The following is a 21,971-nucleotide window of genomic DNA, read 5'->3' as shown; positions in this document are numbered from 1 at the left end:
AGGTCTTGGGCAACACAGTGGGCTAGAGAGACGTTTTCTGGAACACCAAACAGATCTTGCTGAACTTCTGTGGTCACGCCGAATCTAGCACTCTTTCTTTCTGCGTAATTTGACATAAATTCCTTAAAACTTGGCTGTGGTGCATCTTTCATCTCCTGTTGGAGGACTCGGGCTTCCTCTGTTTCATTTGAGCCAGCATATGGTGCAAGACGATTTATGTGAATAACTTTTGGTTTACCGTTTGGTAACTTCTTAATTCTGTATATTACGTCATTTATTTTCTTCTTAACTTCATACGGACCTTCCCATTGTCTTTGCAGTTTAGGACACAGGCCTCGACGACGTTGTGGATTATAAAGCCAGACAAGATCACCTACTTCGAAGCTTTCATTCTTGCAGCGAGAATCATATTGATCTTTCATTCTGTCACTGGCTATCTGGATGTGTTGTCGGGCAAGTTCATGAATGTTGTTCATTCGTAACTTCAGGCGGTCTACGTATTCTTCGCCTGCAACATATTCCTCGGAAGGTCTGCAGCCAAACTCTAGGTCGCAGGGCAAACGAACTTCACGACCCAACATCAGGCAGGTTGGTGTTTGACCTGTAGTTTCATTCACGGCCGAGCGGTAGGCCATCAGGAATAAATGAATGTGTTGGTCCCAATCTCGCTGATGTTCAGATACAACTTTGGACAAGTGTTTACCCATCGTTCGGTTCATCCTCTCGATCATTCCATCTGATTGAGGATGCAGGGGTGTTGTTCTGGTCTTATTGGCACCAATCAATTTACAAACGTTTTGGAAAAGAGCTGACTCAAAGTTTCGCCCTTGGTCGGAGTGGATCTCCAAGGGAACACCAAATCGGCTGAAGAATTCTTCAACAAGTACCTCTGCAACGGTAGCAGCTTCTTGATTCGGTAATGCATAGGCCTCGGTCCATTTCGTAAAATAGTCCATGGCTACCAGAATGTATTTATTTCCAGCATCGGTTTCTGGAAATGGACCTGCAATGTCGATTGCTACTCTTTCCATAGGACTTCCAACATTGTACTGTCTCATGGGTGCTCTCTTTTTACCAACTGGACCATTACCGGATGCACACAGTTCACATTTCCGGCACCATCTTCTTACATCATCTTTACAGTTCACCCAATAGAACCGTTCTCGAACCTTTTGCAGAGTCTTCGTAATACCAAAGTGTCCACCTGATGTACCGTCATGCAACTGACGCAATACTTCTGACACTTTACTTTTAGGTACAATCAACTGAAGCTTAGATTCTGTACCATCATCGTTCTCAAAGGTTCTGTACAGAAGATCATCTTTTAGTATCAGGCAATTCCATTGGCTCCAGTAGGCCTTGACTTCCGGACTACATGCACTAATGTTTTGCCAACTAGGTCTCTCACCTCGACGCATCCAATCCAATACTCTTTTTATACATGGATCGTCTTCTTGGGCTTCTTGTAACTGTTGTGGCTGCCATTGCTCATTAACGACGGTAGTTCGTCTCACAGGGCAAAGCTGTTCATCTACTTTAAGCCGGTGATTACAACTTTCACTGCATGGCCGTATCGAGGAAGCATCTGTATTTGAACCAACTCTTCCAGCCCTCTTCATGCGTCTCTTCGGCATCGTGTCACGAATCACCCTCCGTACCATTTCCACCAAACGTTCATCTTTTCTCTTATCGCCTTTTTCCACGGTTATTACTCGATTGTTTCGTGAAGCTTGGCTAGCTGCTTCGTGTTCCAAGGCAATAGCAAGTGCTTCATCTAAAACTTTCGGTCTTGCTAGTCGTAAAGATTTCTGTAGTTCACTATCTTCCAGCCCATTGACAAAGGTATCTACCGCAATTTCTTCTAAAACGCTGTCTGGCACCTCCGGATAAGCCAACCGCACCACACGAGCCACATCTGCTTCAAATTCTTGCAGATTCTCACTTGCTCGTTGACTTCTACTTCGCAGTTGGGCTTTGTATACTTGTTGTAGATGGGCATCTCCATAGCGTTTTTCTAGACGAGTGAACAAGGTCTGGTAACAATTTTCTTGACCCTTAGGAATTGATCTTAATATATCTGCAGCATCACCTCGTAAAGCAGCAGTCAAAGAAACAGCCTTTTCTTGTTCGGTCCAATGATTGGCGGTCGCAATAGCTTCAAACTGTCTAAGATATATGGACCAAGAGGACTTTCCATCGAATGGTGGTAATTTGAATCTCATATTATGCGACGTTTCGTCTCTCGGTAGTTCATCTTTCACTACAGGATCTAACGCTGCTGCATTAACTGATGGTTGTACTTTTGTATCGGTTATCATGCTCTCTAGTTGTTTGATATTTTCTTCTACGGTCTCTACACTTTTCTGCATCTTATCGAATGTTCTAGAAACTTCTTCAAATTTCTCGTCATTCTGTTTACAAACTTCTTCTAGTTTTTCGTTGTTTTGCCTACAGACCTCTTTAATTATTTGAGAAGTCTCATCGAATCTTTTAGCAACATTTTCGAATTTCTCGTCGCTTTTTCTACTAACTTCTTCAAGTTTCTCGTCGCTTCTTCTACTAACTTCTTCAAGTTTCTCGTTGTTCTGTCTAGAAGTTTCATCGATCTTTTGAGAAACACTTTCAAATTTCTCGTTGCTTATCTTAGAAGTTTCATCGATCGTTTCAGAAACAGTTTTTAATTTCGATAAGATTACTTGTTCTGCTGACTGGAAGTGGAACGTCTTTGGGTCTTCTCCGTTCTTCGTGAGGACATCCTCGAGTCGTGCTTGTAGGACTATCTTGAGCCCACTGCTGTCCAGATCCCGTTCCTCGAGCTGTTCACGGAGCTGTTTTACTGTAAGTTCTTGTAGCAACATCTTTGGTCGGCACACACGTACTTTCCAAAATGTCTTTTAACAGTCTTTCCGAATACCGAACAATCAACGCACTTTAACTATTCCCGACGAATAAAGTTCAAAAGTCTTTTAAAGTCTCTCTGTAATTCACTTATTTATATCGCACTAAGTTAACCGAACACCGACACCAACTGTAGCGTGATTAGTGTAATTACTTCTAATTACAATAAAACTAGCGGTTCGTAATTTATATACGACTTTATTTTTTATTTATACAAGTTTACTTTACAAACTTTAGCTTAAGACTAAACTCTATTCACAAAAATTATGCCTTATATATCCTAGTCGTTATTCTCGATCATTCCGGGCTAAGCCAGCTCTCCGACTATCGTGTGACCTTCCAACAACCGCGCATCGGTTCCACGTATAGCGTGCTTCGCTCTAGACTTTTCTCGGCTTACGCCTTGCGGCTGGTGACTCATTGTTTTGCTACATTATTATGATTATTCAAATCAAGCAAAACTTTTTCTGGGTTTTTATTTTTACTTTTTTGATTGGTCTATGTCATAAAGTATTGTGAACACTTAATTAGAGCTAAATAAATGTGAATAATCCCTGTGCACAACCTTTGGTTCTTCAGGGAATTTCTTTTGTGTTTATTTATTTGCTTATAACTTGTACAGTATATTCATGATAAATTCATATATATTTATATTTTACTCATATTATTTATATTTATATTTATTTATATGTATTGAACTGTTAAGTGTATTTCCATTGTGTTATTTTGAAAGTAAATAAACATTATTATTATTATATTTACATTACTTTTACGTGAAATACATCTAATTTTTCGACGTCCATAAAATACAGCAAGCGATACGTATTAACCAACACCCTTGCAAAATTTTGTTTTCCAAAATATTTCTCAAAATTTAACCAAAGGAAGTTATTTCTGTTTCGTGATTATTACGTGAAATAAACGTACCTTTGCGATGTAACCGACATTCACACGTACTATACAAAACAGGTACTATATTCATCATTATGATTTTATATTATTCTAATATGTCAAACATGTATAATGGAAGCACTAATATATAGGTGAATGATTTGGCACTGAAATACGTTTTTTTCCCGTCATAAATCACCGAGTTACCGTAAAATGGGGTGAATAGGAACAGTGGGGTGAATAGGAACAAAACTTCACTAAACAATTACAATAATCTTCCTAAACATATATATTACTTTCGTTGGGCTATTTAAGTGCAAACAAAGTCGTTAATTTTGAGAATATTTCTCATCCTCATCCTAAAAAACTTTCTCAGTAAGTACAAAAGTCTGTCGAAATAGATTGAAAAGTATTGTTTTTTTGTTTATTCTAACCTTTACAACAATATAACATGATGATATTTTGATTTATCTGTTAACTTTTTTGTTAACAACAATTATTACTGTTCACGTCATGAATTTGACATATGTGAGGTGGATAGGAACATAATAATAATATTTACCGTGTTGCCATTTACCCCACATATTAGAAATTACTTTTTTTTATCTAATATCTCCATAGAGTAAGTCTAAACGAAACAATATCTCATTTAACAACAAATTATACATATTATATTGATCCACACAAAGAGAATAGAACGAACCATGCCTTGCAAAACGTGTTTCTAGCGGTTAGCTATCGTCTCCAATCCAAAACAAAGTTCTATCAGGGTTCTCAACCACGCGTGGTACTAATGAACACAATTTTTCCTATTATTAAGGGCACTAATTATCAGCATCCGGCTCGAAGGACCAAATGTGGATTCCGTAAATTTGAAATAAATATTTATATGGTTTTCTGGAAAAACATTAAAACTGCTGGCCAAAAAATTTAAATATATGTCAAGACGCAACAAGTCCCATGAAGATTATGTGGCGCAAAATAGTTGAGGAATGAAAAACAGGACCAGGCAGGAATGAATCCACAATAGCTAATGTTATTTTACACCTTAGACACTTTTTACCTGTTATTCTATTGACCCTACAAATGTACGAATAGGAACACAATAGTTTTTAATACAGGTGTTCCTATTCACCCCAGAATAGGAACACCAGGTTTTGATTTTTTTTGTGATTAAAATATTAACTTTTTAATTTATTAACATCTAAATATCAAAAGAGGAAGGTAAGACCCAAATAACAATGCATAAGTTTTATGTTTGCAATATGTGTTCGTGATATTTTTTTCAGTTGAAAGTTAAAAACCGTTCCTATTCACCCCATTTTACGGTACGTTTTTGTTGAAATTTGCTGTAAATTTAACGTAATCATAGAAAAAAAGTGTTGTGTGATTGGGTAGAACGCGATCTTACTCTTCAAAAAATATGTCACGTATTTCAGCGCCATTTCAGCACCTGGTTAATTGGAAGGATACTACAAATCTGGCCTCCACATAAGTGGTCTGTAGCTTCGACATGATAGGTGTGAAATTTTAAACGTTCTTGTTGTTGATTGGATAGGAATTGTAGCGTAATCTAGCCTCCATGCTAGGTACATCATAGCCTCCATACGGTACTTCCAATATTTAATATTTTATGTAAGTGGACAATAAAGGTAAAACACAAACAACTTTTGTTTCTTAATTATTTATTTATACAATAATGTGACATTTTACATACAAATATGAGTATTTAATTTGGATTAAATATATGTTTACTTGTTGAATTTTTTCACCGTCGGCACACAACAGCTGATCGGAGCCATTAGACCTAACAACAAAACGCGAAATAAAATGAATTTTTAAAACTGTTGGATAAACAGTAGGTACCTACAATCAGAAAATCTCTACCTTACAATCAGAAAAACTTACCTTTAAGAAGGTTCTAGATTACAAAATAAAAAAAAATATCAAAAAACACGACTGAATATCTTTTTATGGTGACACAAACTACAAACACAAAATAAAATAACCGACCATAATGACTGAACACAGACAGCGCAGGATCTCTGGCGGCACGCGTCCTCTCGAAAATCCCGTACAAAATCTAGTGAGTGCAAGATTTGTCAAAAGTCATGTTCCACCAATCACGATGCCGGCATCAGCGCCTCTGTAAAATTGGAAGGAAACTAAATACGATTACATTTTTTTTACTAGAGTGCGCGGGGCATGAACGTAATCATCACCTAACTGGGCTCAAGTCTGTTTGTTCAGTTTGTTGGGGTAGTTCAACCACAAAAACATGTTTTTACGATTTTTATAATAAACAATAATTTCAGTATGTTTTTATTTGCTTAAGTATGATAATTAAAAAAAAATAAATGCAGTTATCTTAATGTATGGTTACTGCACAAATCCGCCTCAAGACTCAAGGCGGATGTCTGTTTTTTCCTTTCAAAGGAAAACCTGGCAGTAATATCAATTTTTGCCTCTCAGAACATTTTTTGTGTTCGTAAGTGCAAAATCTAACTTTTCCTGAATTTTTCAGCTCGAACAAAAATTGGTGCATTAGAGGGTTAAAGCAGGGACCCGGACCGTACCGCTAAAAACAGAAAACCGAACCGAAACCGATATTTTTTAGTGGACCAGAACCGAAACTGAACCCTTATGATATTAAATATAATTTTTGGAACCGAACCGTTACACTTAGGTAATTTTTCAAACGGTTTAATCGGTTTTTTTCGGTTTTGTTGTTTATAATATTGTTATTTTTGTTTTTGTTATAAGTTAATGCAAACAATTTTGCAGTGTTTTCTACTTTTGTTAATAAATAAAAAATGCATTTCAAGACGTTTTATTATTTTTAAAATCAACTCAAAAACAATAAAAAACTATGTTATAATAATTTCTCCTTTTAATTCTGGTCAACAAATGTTTCTGAAGTTGTTGAGGAAAATAAAATTTTTTGTATTTCAAAATATTGTCAAATATTTTATTTAACTAAATTGATGCCGTTTTACCAAATTCTAAAATAATAAAATTAATTGCACCTGATCAGTGGTCACTAATAGGGCTTTTCATCGATTGTCATTTGTTTCGAGCTTCTGTCATGTGTCACATAATATTAATATATCTACGCCATACGTCTTTGGTTTGTATCATTGTTATATACCAATAACGTATGACGTAGATATATTAATATTATGTGGACACATGACAGAAGCTCGAAACAAATGACTGTGAATGAAAAGCCCTATTAATAATCGATGATAAATCTTTGGAGTTGGTTGTGATGGGAAATTATAATTTTAATAATGTCAACAATTATTAGATTATGTAATGAGATACAGAGATATAAAGTGATTGAGCCAAATTGGTAGGGGAGCCCAAGCGGGGATTTTTGCAATTACTCTGTACTCTGTAAATGTACCCCTACCATATATTGGATCTTAATACAGGGGAGTTCGTTAAGGAGGCTCCGAAAAAAATCTACCCTTAGAAAAACTTGAAATTGTCAGATTAAGATAAGTTAAGTACAGTCGGAAAAATGAAAGAATACCCATGAACGAACATATAAAACACGCTGTATTTTCCTTTCACCGTATCACAAAGGAAATTGTCCAGTGCAAGTAGATGTAACAATAATTATTACATGTACTTTTGCTGGCCAATTTTTTGTGTGACACAGTGACCGGAAAATACAGCGTGTTTTATATGTTCGTTCATGGGTATTCTCTTATTTTTCCGACTGTATATACATGTAGAACAGTGTATATTTCAAAAATCTGACGGTTTGAGCGGGGCGTAAGAAAATGGGTGAATTACAAAGCTTCACAAGAAAAAAGTGAGGATTTCGAGAAATAAACGTCAGATCGAAAAACTAAAAGTTACGTTTTCAACATTTTTCAAAAATCTGCTATCAAATGAACCAAACACAAAGAGGAGTGGGATGTAAATTTTAAATAGGAACCCCGCGATATTTCGCGAAATGAACATCACACCGAAAAAGTGCAAAATACACGTATTCAATATTTTTGAAAAATCTATCGAATTACACCAAACACGTGGGTGGTGGGGGGCTACTTTAAAATCTTAAATAGAAGCCCCCATTTTTTATTGCAGATTTTGATTTCTTACGTAAAAATAAGTAACATTTATTCGAAATATTTTTTCGAATTATGGATGGCGTTATAATCGGAAAAAACTATTGTTGTACATGGAAAATTAAAGTAAAAAATGGAAAGTCCCCACTTAAATGGAAAACTTTACTAACTTTTTTTGGTTTTAGAACCTAATCTTTACAACCCAATAGGTCCCCATAACGCTCGAGTAACTGCAAATTTAGCATACTTTCCTCCCCTACGTCCCTACTATATATTTTACATAAAAAATGTTTATATAGAGAAATTACACCATCTATTTACTTTTTTATCAGACTGTGAAATTGAAAAATTTGTAGCAACCGAAAAAAACCGTTTGGACCGAAAAAATTGGTCAGAACCAAACTGAAATAGTTTAACAAAACCGGAACCGGACCGGACCTAAAATTTTTAATTTTACTAGAACCGGAACCGGACCAGAACCTTTCATTTCATTTCGGTCCGGGTCCCTCGGTTAAAGTCGCCGATTTAGGAAATAACGAATTTATTCCTTTCATTTGCACCATACAGTATAATAGCGAACTTGCATATTTTTAAATATTAAAATAATATTAAAAAATATAAGGTAACATGATCATAAAACGCATGCATGCAAAAAAAACAAATATTGTTAACCCATAGGCTTATTACGAGACATTGAAAAAGCTATAAAATTCAAATTTCTTCAGAGGCGCGTAAACGGGTCTGACGTCACGACTCACGTCTACCTGCTAGATTTCTATGAGTCGACAACAAAGCCGCTAGGATATTTCTAAATTATTTACAAATTCATTCAAATTTACTTAAAACTCTCATGTAGAAGTTGATTGTAAATAAAAGTTCAAAAAAAGGTTGTTTTGGGGATTGTATTAATTCCATTTTAATCATATTATTTAATTGGAAATTCCAACCCAGATAGCACATGACATCCCGAGGACGTCCGTTTCAGGTCCCAATTAAGTCCGAATGTACGGGGACCTCAATCGGACGTTCCCAGGAATTACAAATCCAGACGTCCCCAGGACGTCTGTTTCAGATCCCGCTAAGTCAGAATGTAATGGGACCTTAATCGGACGTCCCCAGGAAGTACGATTACGGACGTCCCTAGGAATTACGAATCCCTGACCAGTTCAGGAATGGATCTAATAACCTTCAGTTATTTGGCATTTGCAGTGTTGCCATACTTTAATTGTTTGATTCTTGTATAATTCCAATCAATGGGTGCGTTCGGACGACCATAGCGGCTGGCTGTCAGCAGAAATCGGCTGAGTGGTTGAATCCAGCCGTGATAGGGAAAGCTTAGTAAATCTCTCAGCGGCTGGCTTCCAGCGGTGACGTCTGACAGCTACTGCTGGCTCAGCTGTCCAGCCGCTGTGGTCGTCCGAACGCACCCAATGGTATATACAAGAATAGTAAGATTAATATAAGGTTTGTTCCAACATGAACTTTTGGACGGCCCAAAAACCGTCACGAAACTGCTTGTACCGTTTGTTGTGCGCATGTTCGTAATTGTATCGCCCAGTTATCGTCCCATGACGGTAATCATATATTTGTCATTTTTGTTGGTGACAGCTTGTGTGCTTTTAGTCGATCAAAGGCTCAAAAAATTTAAAGAATTAAATCCTAGTGCTCAAGTCAGTCCAACCAGCACATTATGCATTTGCCCGATTACTGAAATGATCATCACGAAACCGTCACCGAAAGATCACAATTCTTGTTGGAACAGTGGGAAGGACGATCCGATGACGATCATATTTTTGTTGGAACGGATTTTCTTTACTGCGCAGGATCGTTACCGTTTCCTGACGGTTCTCGGTCGTGTTGGAACAAACCTATAGAGAGATAGATTTATAATCTAAACAAAATTTATACAGTTTATCTTCATTTATCAGTTGATCTTCCTTTTATAACAGTGTTGGTTAACTTTGAATATAATCTACTGAATAATTTAAATTTCAATTATTGTCTTAATAGTAATCATTAATAAAAAGAATTTAAATTATCTTTTGATTTAAAAACATTTATACAGTTGATCTTTATTTATCTGGGCCGGCGTAGCCGAGTGGTAGTGTGCTAGGCTAGCGTGCCGGTGGTCCGGAGTTCAAATCCTACCGCCGGCAAGAACAACTAGACATTTTTAAATGTTTATAGGCCCCAGGTCGACTCAGCCTGAATAAAATGAGTACCTTGGGTAAAACCAGGGGTAATAATAGGCGGTTGAAGCGTAGCACTGGCCCTGTTACCTTCCTTGTATACCGTAGGCCCTAGATATAGCAGACTACCCTGCTATACTCCCAAAGCCACGTGAGCGGTATAAAACGGGAGACTATTATTATCTTTATTTATCTTTTTTTGTAACAATTTTAATGAACTTTGATTTAAAATGCCTCTTTTGAGTTTTTTCTATCCAGTATTTACACTGATATTGTACTATTTACTTTTCCAAACTTTCATTTTTTTGGTGCTTCAAAACTATTGAAGCAGCTATTTTTAAATGTAACTTTATGTGACGTGGTTATGTTTGTGAAAAAATTGAGGATTCGGCAACGGTGTTATATTATGTCAAGCTAGAACCCTGCCTGGCCAATCATAATCATAGGATCAGGGTTACCATGTCTAGGGATTTTCCCCGAATCTAGGGATTTTTTGAAGCTTTTGGAGCTCTGGAGGGATTTTTTTTGAAATCTAGGGATTTATTCAACTGTGCTAGCGCCATTTTTTGTTGTTATTAAATATCCTTTTGTTCAAATATTGTTATTATTGTCATTATTTATTGTTCCCTGACATAAATATTCCTAAGTAAACATTAAAACATTACCTAATCAATGATTAAAGTGGATTAAACATAGTGTTTAATAGGTTATAAATTAAATTGACAGCTGTCTTCTGTCAATTTCTTCTTTTTTAGGTCAAATTAATACGATTTAGGGATTTCTAGGGGAAATTGAAGCTCCCGTCTAGGGATATTCTGAAATTTCATCTGGCAACTCTGCATAGGATAGGGATTAGATTTTAGATTACCGTTATAGAGTTACGTTCTATTCATTCTACAAAAGATTAACTTTCTAAAGCAAACAGAGGAACAATTTGTACAGCTAGATACAATACTTCAGCAAAAACCCGATTTTCATCATGGCATAAGTGTTTTTATATAAGGTGGGAACTTAGGTATATTCTTTTATCTACGATTGTAGGCAAAAGAATTATCAAAATTTGGAGGAGAAGGAACATAAAAAGACGTCTTATTGTTTGTTAAATTTTAATAAAAAATTGTTTGATATATAGGTAATAGGTATGTGTTTTTTCATTTTAAATGCAGATTTCATCTTTAAAAATTATGAGTAAATTTATATAAAATAATTTTAGACTTTTTCAACATTGTTTAATAGTAATTAAACGCCATGTTTAAAATTTCTGAAAACATTTTACATAATGCCCTAAAGAGGTTTGGTCGGAGGTTCCAAGGAGGTTTTGGACGACCGTCCCAAGGAGGTTTTAGGGTCGATTCCCACTATACCTCCCGTTTACTTTCCATAACCATTCCCTAATAGCACAAGGACGTCCATTGGACGTCCTTCACGGACTTTAGGGACGTCCATTGGACGTCCGTTTTCGTCCGAGGAACGTCCTTTATACGTCCTATTTTGGTCCAAATGTCGCGCTACCGAACGTCCATTGGACGTCCATCTAAGGTCCGAGGGGACGTATATTGGACCTTAATCGGACGTAATTTGGACCTTGATCGGACGTCCTAGAGGACGTAAATTGGACCTTAATCGGACGTAAATTGGACCTTAATCGGACGTAAATTGGACCTTAATCGGACGTAAATTGGACCTTAATCGGACATAAATTGGACCTTAATCGGACGTAAATTGGACCTTAATCGGACGTAAATTGGACCTTAATCGGACGTAAATTGGACCTTAATAGGACGTAAATTGGACCTTAATGGGACGTAAATGGGACCTTAATCGGACGTAAATTGGACCTTAACCGGACGTAAATTGGACCTTAATAGGACGTAAATTGGACCTTAATCGGACGTAAATGGGACCTTAATCGGACATCAATTGGACCTTAATCGGACGTAAATTGGACCTTAATCGGACGTAAATTGGACCTTAATCGGACGTAAATGGGACCTTAATCGGACGTAAATTGGACCTTAATCGGAAGTAAATTGGACCTTAACCGGACGTTCTAGGGGACGTGAATTGGACCTTAACAGGACGTCCAATTTTGGTCCAAATGACACGTTGCCAAACGCCCAATGGAGGTCCACTTAACATCCGAAGGGACGTTCGGTGGATGTCAATTGGGCCTTCATAGGACGTCCCAGTTTGGTCCAATGTCTTGCTGCCGAACATCCATCTAATGTCGTGGGAAATAAAAAATATATTTTTTAAGGAACTTATATTACATCTTATATTAAATTACAATTATTGGATATTACATTATTTACATTAAATTACAATACACTTCTCCAAGAAATTAACGCACCACCTTAAATATGGGGTATTTTTGATGTCTCGTATTTCCTAAACCTGTTGTTTCATCTAAGTGATTTTTTTATAATATTATAGCCTAGGCTATAGGTTACCTCTTTAAGCTTGTCATGCACAGGGAGCTATGCTGTAATATATGTACATTATATCATATCGCTCTCTATAGTAATGAGTGAGCCTGCAGACAGGAAACAAATCGTTCCGTATGTGCAGGCTCACTCATTACTATAGAGTGCGATGTGATATAATATATATTATAGTATAGCTCCCCGTGCATGACAAGCATAAGGAGGTACTTAACCTATAGCCTAGGGCCTAGGCTAGAATATTATAAAAAAATCACTTAGATGCAACAACAGGTTTAGGAAATTCGAGACATCAAAAATGCCCAATTTTTAAGGTGGTGCGTAATCGGCTGTATATACAGGGTGTAACAAAAATACACGTCATAAATTAAATCACATATTCTGGGACCAAAAATAGTTCGAATGAACCTAACTTACCTTAGTACAAATATGCACATAAAAAAAGTTACAGCCCTTTGAAATTACAAAATGAAAATCGATTTTTTCGATTATATCGAAAACTATTAGCGATTTTTTATTGAAAATGGACATGTGGCAGTATTATGGCAGGAATATCTTAAAGAAAAATTATGGTGAAATTTGTGCACCCCATAAAAATTTTATGGGGGTTTTGATCCCTTAGATCCTCCCAAACTTTTGTGTACGTTCCAATTCAATTTTATTATTGTGGTACCATTAGTTAAATTCAATATTTTTGTTTCTTAGTATTTTTCAGATAAGGCAGTTTTTATCGAGTTGCGACTTCTTTTTTAACATGTCTACATAAAAATTTTATGGGGGTTTTGTTCCTTTAAACCCCCAAATGTTTGTGTACGTTCCAATTAAACTATTACTGAGGTACCATTAGTTAAACAGAATGTTTTTAAAACTTTTTTGCCTCTTTGTATTTTTTCGATAAGGCACATTTTATCGAGACCTGGCTTCTTTTTTAATATGGTTCAAAATATACCTAAAAATGTAAAGCATAAATAAGTCTGCATATTATTACCATGTCTCCATAATCGTACTTAACCATATACAAATATGTGGTGGATTTGACAAATATTCAAAATATTTCGATAAAAATTGACTTTTCAAAAAAAGCAATAAGAGGCAAAAAAGTTTTTAAAACGTTGTGTTTAAATGGTACTACAATAATAATTAAATTGAAACGTGCACAAAAGTTTGGGGGGGTTTAAAGGAACAAAACCCCCATAAAATTTTTATGGGGTGTCCAAATTTTACTATAGTTTTTTCGTAAGATACTGCTGCCATAATAATGCCACATGTCCATTTTCAATAAAAAATATCTAATAGTTTTCGATATATTGGAAAAAATCACTTCATCTTGTAACTTCAAATGAGTGATAAAGGTACAGAGACTTAGATGGCGAGGTCACATTGAAAGGATGCCAAACACGAGGACTCCAAAAATGGTACTAAACTACACTACAGCTTCAAGAAAGAGAAGAGGAAGGCCGAAAAATAGATGGAAGCAAGAGGTCGAAAAAGATTTGGAAAGAATGGTGCTACAGGGTCAGAAAAGAAAAATGAATAACAGGAAGGAATGGAGAAAAATCACATATCAAGCCAGAGAAGATCTCAGTACATAAAGAAACGTGAAAATGAAGAAAAAAAAACAAACTTTTCAAGCCATGGGCCTCTAAGGCCCTTAGTGCTATTATATATATATATAACTTCAAAGGGCTGTAACTTTTCTTGTGTGCAAATTTGTACTAAGGTAAGTTAGGTCCAATCAAACTATTTTTGGTCCCAGAATATGTGATTAAATTTATGACCTGTATTTTTGTGACAACCTGTATATATCTACATACTTCGTCTAATTTACTAACTGTTGCGCGTCATCCGCGTCGTAGCCTGTGAGGTCGCATGATACCAACACGAAATATTTAGGCGGTAGGTGTGTTCTTTTTTAGAATCACTTTGCTGAGTACACTGGAATTACAGCCACTAGACATATTTTATTATATACGCGTAGAAATAATATTTGAAGATTTCTATTAATGTTAACCTAAAGAAATACACAATAATATGTTTCATTTAATTTGTATAAATGGATTATAAAGCGTTTTTATGAAGCAGATTTGTTCGGATCACACTGTAACTGTAATCGAACGAAGGTGACATTTTAGAATAAATTGGTAACATTTATTTGACAGTTACGGTGATGACACTTCATATTTGTTTATATTCATTAATAAGTATCTGTTTTATTATATTTACTGTTTTTATTATTTACTTTACTATAAAAACATCCTCTACTATAAAAATATAAATTTCACCTAATTTTATCACGACTTGGAATAATCGAGGTATCTGACAACTTTTTTAGTTGTTATTGTAGGTAGACATATACAAAGAAACCTACCGGCTTCATGCCAAGAGTTCGGAGCCGTTTTTTAATTATTAACAATGCAGTGCAAAAACGCTTGCACTGCAAATCTTAAAAGATTATAACTTAATTCTTGTTCTCTATTTCTTAAGTTTTTACTTATTTACATTGAATATTAATTTGTTTTGTTGTATAATCCACGTTTACAATAATTATGTGATATATTTGATTTAAAATGGATTCAGGATCTTTTTATACTTTGGCAACTATGTCAACTTAGATCTCTGGCGTAGATAATGACGTGCAACGGTAAGTAAATTAGATGGACTGTAGGTTATATTTGGTTCTTGGGACATCAAAGTATATTTTTTAGACATTCCCTGGATATAGTCACTGATGTGACATACAGTAGGAAAAATTAAAGAATACCCATGAACGAACATATAAAACACGCTGTATTTTCCTGTCACCGTGTCACACAAAATATTGGCCAGCGCAAGTACATGTAAAAATTATTGTTACATGTACTTGCACTGGACAATTTTCTTTGTGACACGGTGACAGGAAAATACAGCGTGTTTTATATGTTCGTTCATGGGTATTCTTTCATTTTTCCGACTGTACCTCCGATTTGTTTTTTCATGAGTTTTGTAAGAGAGACTAAAAACTTTTTTTATAGTCACCTCCTGTTTTCATATATTTTTTGACATGTTTTGTAGTAAATTCAACTATCTATTTACTACAAAACATGTCAAAATTTACATGTGAAAGCAGATGATCCTAAAAATGGTTTTTCGTCTCCTACAAAATTCATGAAAAAGCAGATAGGAGAATTATTGTACATTACAATTCTCTGATGTTTGGGAAAAAGGGCTTAAGTCAGAATTGCACATCGATAATGTTTTGATGATTTCTACAGTACTGTAGTAGATTCTACTGTACATACAGTTTACATCTACAACAGTTTTTTTCTGGTCCAGAAATCATCAAAACATTATCAATGTGCAATTCTGACTTAAGTCCTTTTTGCCAAACATAAAAAAACAATCTGGACATAACTGACCAATGAGCAATTTTAATTCAACCTAAATTACTACTGTTTCTTAAAATGAAGAGCTTACCCCATAGCATCTCTTATCTAATCTAACAAGATCGTGCACTATTCTAACATACACAGGCACAGCACACAAGCACTATGCTCCGTTTTTCACTATCACCTATCACTCAAACTAGTTCAAAATGCTTTGTCCTCTTCAATCTTCTAGTTTGCCCAGTAGTATCGAGGAGCTGGATTTCCTCGATATTCTTGAACTTATGAAGTTGTTGCTCGTGACCCTGCTATCTTCTTGATATTTGTTGATAAAGTAATAACTTATTATGCATGGACAATGTGGACTTTCTTCCAACTAGCTAATACACTTTTTATATCTCTCTTTTGCCTTTCATAGCCACAAGGCTATACATTTCCTTCTTGGTTTTTTTTTGTAGGCCACTTTCAGCTGATTCTAAAAAAAATTAAAATGAACGGTAATTTTTCTATTCTTTACAATTAAAAATCAAAAGAAGGTACTATTTACAGGTATAATATGCATGCATAAATGATTCGTTTCATAAAGAATAAAGAAAATTGAAAACGGATTTTATAATACTTACAAAATTGTTTAAACAAGAGATTAAGCCAGAGCCCAGAGCAAAAACTAGCAGACAGTACAGCAAAAAAGCCACTAATTTCCATTTCCCACACCCCCTTATCCGCCTTATCGATGCATTTTTTTCCAATCAAAATTTTTACTAAATTTTTAGGTTATCGGTTATCTTATGAAAATGAAATGTGATGACCAATGACCACGCGACGCTACATATACTCGCGCGGCAAATTTGAAAATGAACGCAAATTGAACAGTAAATGGCCTCTCTTAAAACCTTGTAATGGAAAATTTTACCCCTCCAGGAAGACATTGTACTATGTTCATATAAATAGAATATCTTGTGGTAACTTTCCACCCATAATTTAATCAGATAGATGTTCACGGAATAGAACGGTAGTACCTACATTCCTGGAATGTTTTGTGTTGTTTAGGATTAAACTTTTATTTTATTTCTTGAATATTTCCTATTGTTAAACATTGTAATCAATAATTTACAAATAAGATTTTCATTACATTACATAAAATCAAAAACATGTTTTGGATATTAAACTATATAGTTTGTTTATAATTGTAATAATTGTATATACAATTTTGAATTAAGATTTAATCTTTTCGATTTAAACTACAGTAAAACCTGTGTTACCGGCCCCCTGCAAACACCGGCCACCTGTACTAACGGTCAGTTTAAAAATTCCCCAAACCAATTACAGTAAAACCTGTCAGTAACGGCCACTAAAAATGAAAAAGCTATTGGCCGATATAGAAAGGTGACCGGTATTGCCAGTTTTTGTAGTCTAGATATAATTGGTTTGGGGAATATTTAAACTGGCCGTTAGTACAGGTGGCCGATTTTATCAGGTGGCCAGTAACACAAGTTTTACTGTATATCTAGACTACAAAAACTGACAATAACGGCCACCTTTCTATATCGGCCAATAGTTCTTTCATTTTAGTGGCCGTTACTGACAGGTTTGACTGTATTTCATTAACGTAAAGTTAACGCGTAAGTTAATATTTTATTGAATTATTTTGCTATTTGATCCCGTAATTGGTATAATGTGTCCAATATAATATATAAGCGTTCATAAAACGTCCGTATTTCGTCCAGTATGGACGTCCAAAGGACGTTCAACGTCGGACGTCCAAAGGACGTCCATATTTATTCCGTCCGAAGGACGTCCAACGTCGGACGTCCAAAGGACGTCCATATTTATTCCTTCCGAAGGACGTCCAACATGGGACGTCCAAAGGACGTCCGTTTATAGTCCATGGACGTAAGGACCAAAAATGGACCTATTTTGGACGTCCAAAGGACGTCGTGTGCTATTAGGGTTCCATACACCTCCCATTAAAATTCTATTCTCACTATACGTTCCGTTTACTTACCATACACGTTCCATACACCTTCCATTAATTTAACCACCATTCTCACTAGACGTCGCGTTTACTTTCCCCATTTAATATTCCACACATTTTGTACCGGTTTGGTAACATTTTACCCTAAATTTTTTATTCGAATACACGTGTTTTTTTCGGCTTGATGAAATATGTGGTCTGAAGAAAATTTAATAATAGAAATGTAAAATATACATGCGGATCAATGTAAAAAAAGGTTATTTCACATTTGTTTTCTTACCGGCGCGCCGCGGCGTGAGAAATACAAAATAAGATTTACTATTTTATTTGGGCATAAGCCACAATTCGAGTTTGAAATCAAGTTTACTTGACGTTTCGACTTTCACTTCGGAAATCGTTATCAATATAAAAAACATTCATAAATTAAAAATTTAACTTTGTTTCTGGTGAAGCAACGCAGTTGGAACGAGCAGATAATATACAGGTACATATAATTGTGTCACCGGAAAGCGAAAAAGGTAACGCACAACTTGGAAGAACCTATAGATTTCTATCTTCGTTTCTGGTGAAGCAACGCAGTTGTAACAAGCAGATATATTATAATTGAGTCACCAGAAAGCGAAAAAGGTAACGCACAACTTGGAGGAGCCTATAGTTTTCTAACTTCGCTTGTGGTGAAGCAACGGAGTTGGAACAAGCAGATATATTATAATTGGGTCACCAGAAAGCGAAAAAGGTAACGCACAACTTGGAGGAGCCTATAGTTTTCTAACTTCGCTTGTGGTAAAGCAACGGAGTTGGAACAAGCAGATATAAGTATTATAATTGGGTCACCAGAAAGCGAAAAAGATAACGCACAACTTGGAAAAAGTTTTCTAACTTCGTTTCTGGTGAAGCAAGGCAGTTTAAACAAGCATAAATATTGTAATTGTGTCACCGGAAAGCAAGAAAGGTAACGCACAACTTGGAAGAGCCTATAGTTTTCTAACTTCGGTTCTGGTGAAGCAACGGAGTTACAACAAGCAGATATATTATAATTGTGTCACCGGGAAGCAAAAAAGGTAACGCACAACTTGGAAGAACCTATAGTTTTCTAACTTCGTTTCTAGTGAAGCAATGGAGTTGGAACCAGCAGATATATTATAATTATTGTGTCACCAGAAAGCGAAAAAGGTAACGCACAACTTGGAAGAACCTATAGTTCTCTAACTTTGTTTCTAGTGAAGCGAAGCAGTTGGAACAAGCAGACATATTATAATTGTGTCACCGGAAAGCGAAGAAGGTAGTCCCTGAAATGTTCAGAACTATATATCCCAGGATGTATAAACGAATGGACACTAAATAGAAGAAAAAAGAATGGAACAACCACATAGCAGAATAGAGAGACACGTGTGGTCAAAATAGCAAGAAATAAATCACCAATCGATAGAAGTATCGGCCGAACAAGCAAAAAATGGAGTGACAATATTCCGTAGAGGTTATCAATCCGCCGATGAACCAGCGGAATTGCTTAAGAAGATATTGGATGAAGAAAATATTTTAATTCCTTGGCAACAGCCGCCCAAAATATTGCCGTCTTTAAATGTATTATCACTGTATTTTTTATTTTCAAAATTAAAAAGTCATGTCAGACAAGTTCTATAAATTTTTTATTGTCCAAATTTTTCTCACCATGTATTCCCCCTATCCATAACCGCTATGTATTCCCCCAATCCATACTCTACCCGACAAATCACACCTTGTCGTAGAAAAAAAGACGTGACTGAACCGCGAGGTAATAGCAATATTCACATTATCCATAGGGTATCCGAGACGTCGCCGAAAAATACGTGGCCGATATTGAACGCAAAGATTCGGGAATGGTAGGTAAACGTAACGGAAAGTGGGCATATACTATATGATTTGTATTATTTTATGGAAACGGAATGCCATGCGTATTGAAAGTAAACGGAAGGTATAGTGAGAATCGACCCTTAGTCGGACACAAGAATCTACAGGTCGAGCAAGTCTCGTAAATTTCACGATTGCGAGCCACGCTTCACGCAACCGTGTTTGCGTACTTGTGTTTCGAGTTGCGTGGTCGTGCGGAGTTATATTTACCAATTCGCGCAATCGTACTTGAGACGCTGTGTCAGGTGAGGTGTTTGAAAATTTGTGTAACTTGATTGCTTGATTCTGTGGTGTGAAGGTTAAACTTTTGTTTTATTTTTTTTTGTTTTGTGTTTTTTGAAGATAACACAGAAAATACAAGAGGGCAGCATACTTTGCAAAACAACTGTTACAATTTGAAATCAACAATTTGTTAAGTTGTTGTCTTGCAGGTAAAAAAGTGACTTTTTAAAAAAATTATATCTTGGAAACTAAAAATTATTTTTATTTATAATTGAAACATGTAAAAGTATAGTACTCTCAAAAAAATTTTAGCCAAAAATATTCATTTTTGTAGAGTTGACTGCAATTTTTCGACAACAGCCCTTTTTTGCGGTGAGCAGCATAACAAGTCCAGTCTCATCTGAAATCAAAGTTTCTTGTAGTTTATACCTCTGGCTAGTGAATGAACAAAGGATTTTTTATTAGATGAGGTCATTTTTGTTTTATAAAAAAAAACTACTTTAAAAATGAGAAAAATTGGGGTCAAAAATGTGTTTAAACTTATGTAAAATCTTCAAATTTCATTTTTTTTTAATTCCTTCGTTCATATTCTAGCCAGAGGTATAAACTACAAGAAACTTTTTGATTTCAGATGAGACTGGACTTAGTTATGCTGCCAACGCAAAAAAACTTAAACTCTACAAAAATGAATATTTTTGGCTGAAACTTTTTTTGAGACTACCTTAAGTACTATACTTTTACATGTTCCAATTATAAATAAAAATAAATTTTAGTTTTCGAGATATAATTTTTTTAAAAAGTCACTTTTTTTACCCACAAGACCTATGTAACCCCTTAAAAAAATGTTTGGAAGAATATGTTTGATGGCCAAGATGCATACATATATTTAGAAGGAAAGTTCCTGATTTCTGTAGTATAATACATAATACCGAAGAGGAAGTAGCCCTAAGCGCCGGACTCCACTTGCGATTTGTAGTTGTGAAGATTGAACACATTCTTTCAAATAGAAGTCAATCCATGATTATTTAGTCACAAATGGATTGACTTGTATTTGAAACAATGTGTTCAATCTTCCTGATTACAAATCGCAAGTGGAGTGCGGCGGTAATAACACCAAAATATTCCATAGAAGGTACACAGACATTGAAAAATTCCTGGAATATCCCCGAAAACATGTTCCCTGAACATCCCAGGAAAATCCTGTGTCAGCATTTTAAACATTACCTGAATGTCTTATTGGAACATTCCATGAATGTCCAGGAATGTTCTCTGGACATTCAAAATATATTTTGTAGACATTCCCTGGATATACCAGAAATACAGTGATGAGCGCTCTAATAACCGGCAAAATAGCACAAAAGATGTATTAAGTAGTGAGATAAAAAGACATGAAACTAGTCGAGCTGGGAAATTTAGCGATATTAACTTATACATTTAGATTGTATTGATTTTGTACCACCTTCAGATGTATCAGACGAGTTTGGAAACTACCACTGTCACAGTGACAGTTTTAGTTGACATACTCCTCTGATATGTGTAAAGGTGGGATCAATATAACGTAAATTTAAAGGTTAATTTCACTAAATTTCCCAGCTCGACTAGTTTCATTTCTTTTTATCTCACAACTAAATATGTTGCCCATATTTTGCCGGTTATTAGGGCACTCATCACTGTACATCCTTGCTGATGTGACAATACCTCCTATCTGTTTTTTCATGAGTTTTGTATGAGAGATGGAAAAACATGTTTTAAGGTCACCTCCTGTGTTCATATGTAAGTTTTGACTTGTTTTGTAGTTCATAGATAGTTTAATTTACTACAAAACAAGTCAAAAAATATCATATGAAAACAGGAGGTGACCCTAAGACAAGTTTTTAGTCTCTCTTACAAAACTCATGAAAAAACAGATAGGATGTATTATTACATCACTGACGATATGTGGCCATACCAAATAATACATCCTTGATAAATATAAACATTTTTATTGAACAAAATCTTTTCATACATTTTTTTAATGCAATTTA

The 21,971-nt window shown here is 35.4% G+C and overlaps 1 long non-coding RNA gene across 1 annotated transcript; it reads right to left on the bottom strand.

The window, feature by feature from the left end:
* Positions 1 to 13,473: 13,473 nt before the first annotated feature.
* LOC126889398 (uncharacterized) lies at positions 13,474 to 16,774 on the bottom strand. The gene is made up of 2 exons (XR_007700018.1): positions 16,484 to 16,774; positions 13,474 to 16,335 (listed from the first exon to the last, which is right to left on the bottom strand). It is a non-coding gene; the product is annotated as an uncharacterized LOC126889398 (long non-coding RNA).
* Between the last annotated feature and the right edge of the window lie 5,197 nt (positions 16,775 to 21,971).

Source organism: Diabrotica virgifera, chromosome 8 (genome assembly GCF_917563875.1).
Source record: "Diabrotica virgifera virgifera chromosome 8, PGI_DIABVI_V3a".
NCBI classification, from domain to species: Eukaryota; Metazoa; Arthropoda; class Insecta; order Coleoptera; family Chrysomelidae; genus Diabrotica; species Diabrotica virgifera.
The sequence above is the reverse complement of the archived record's forward strand: the minus strand, read 5'-3'. Positions and strand labels throughout refer to the sequence as shown.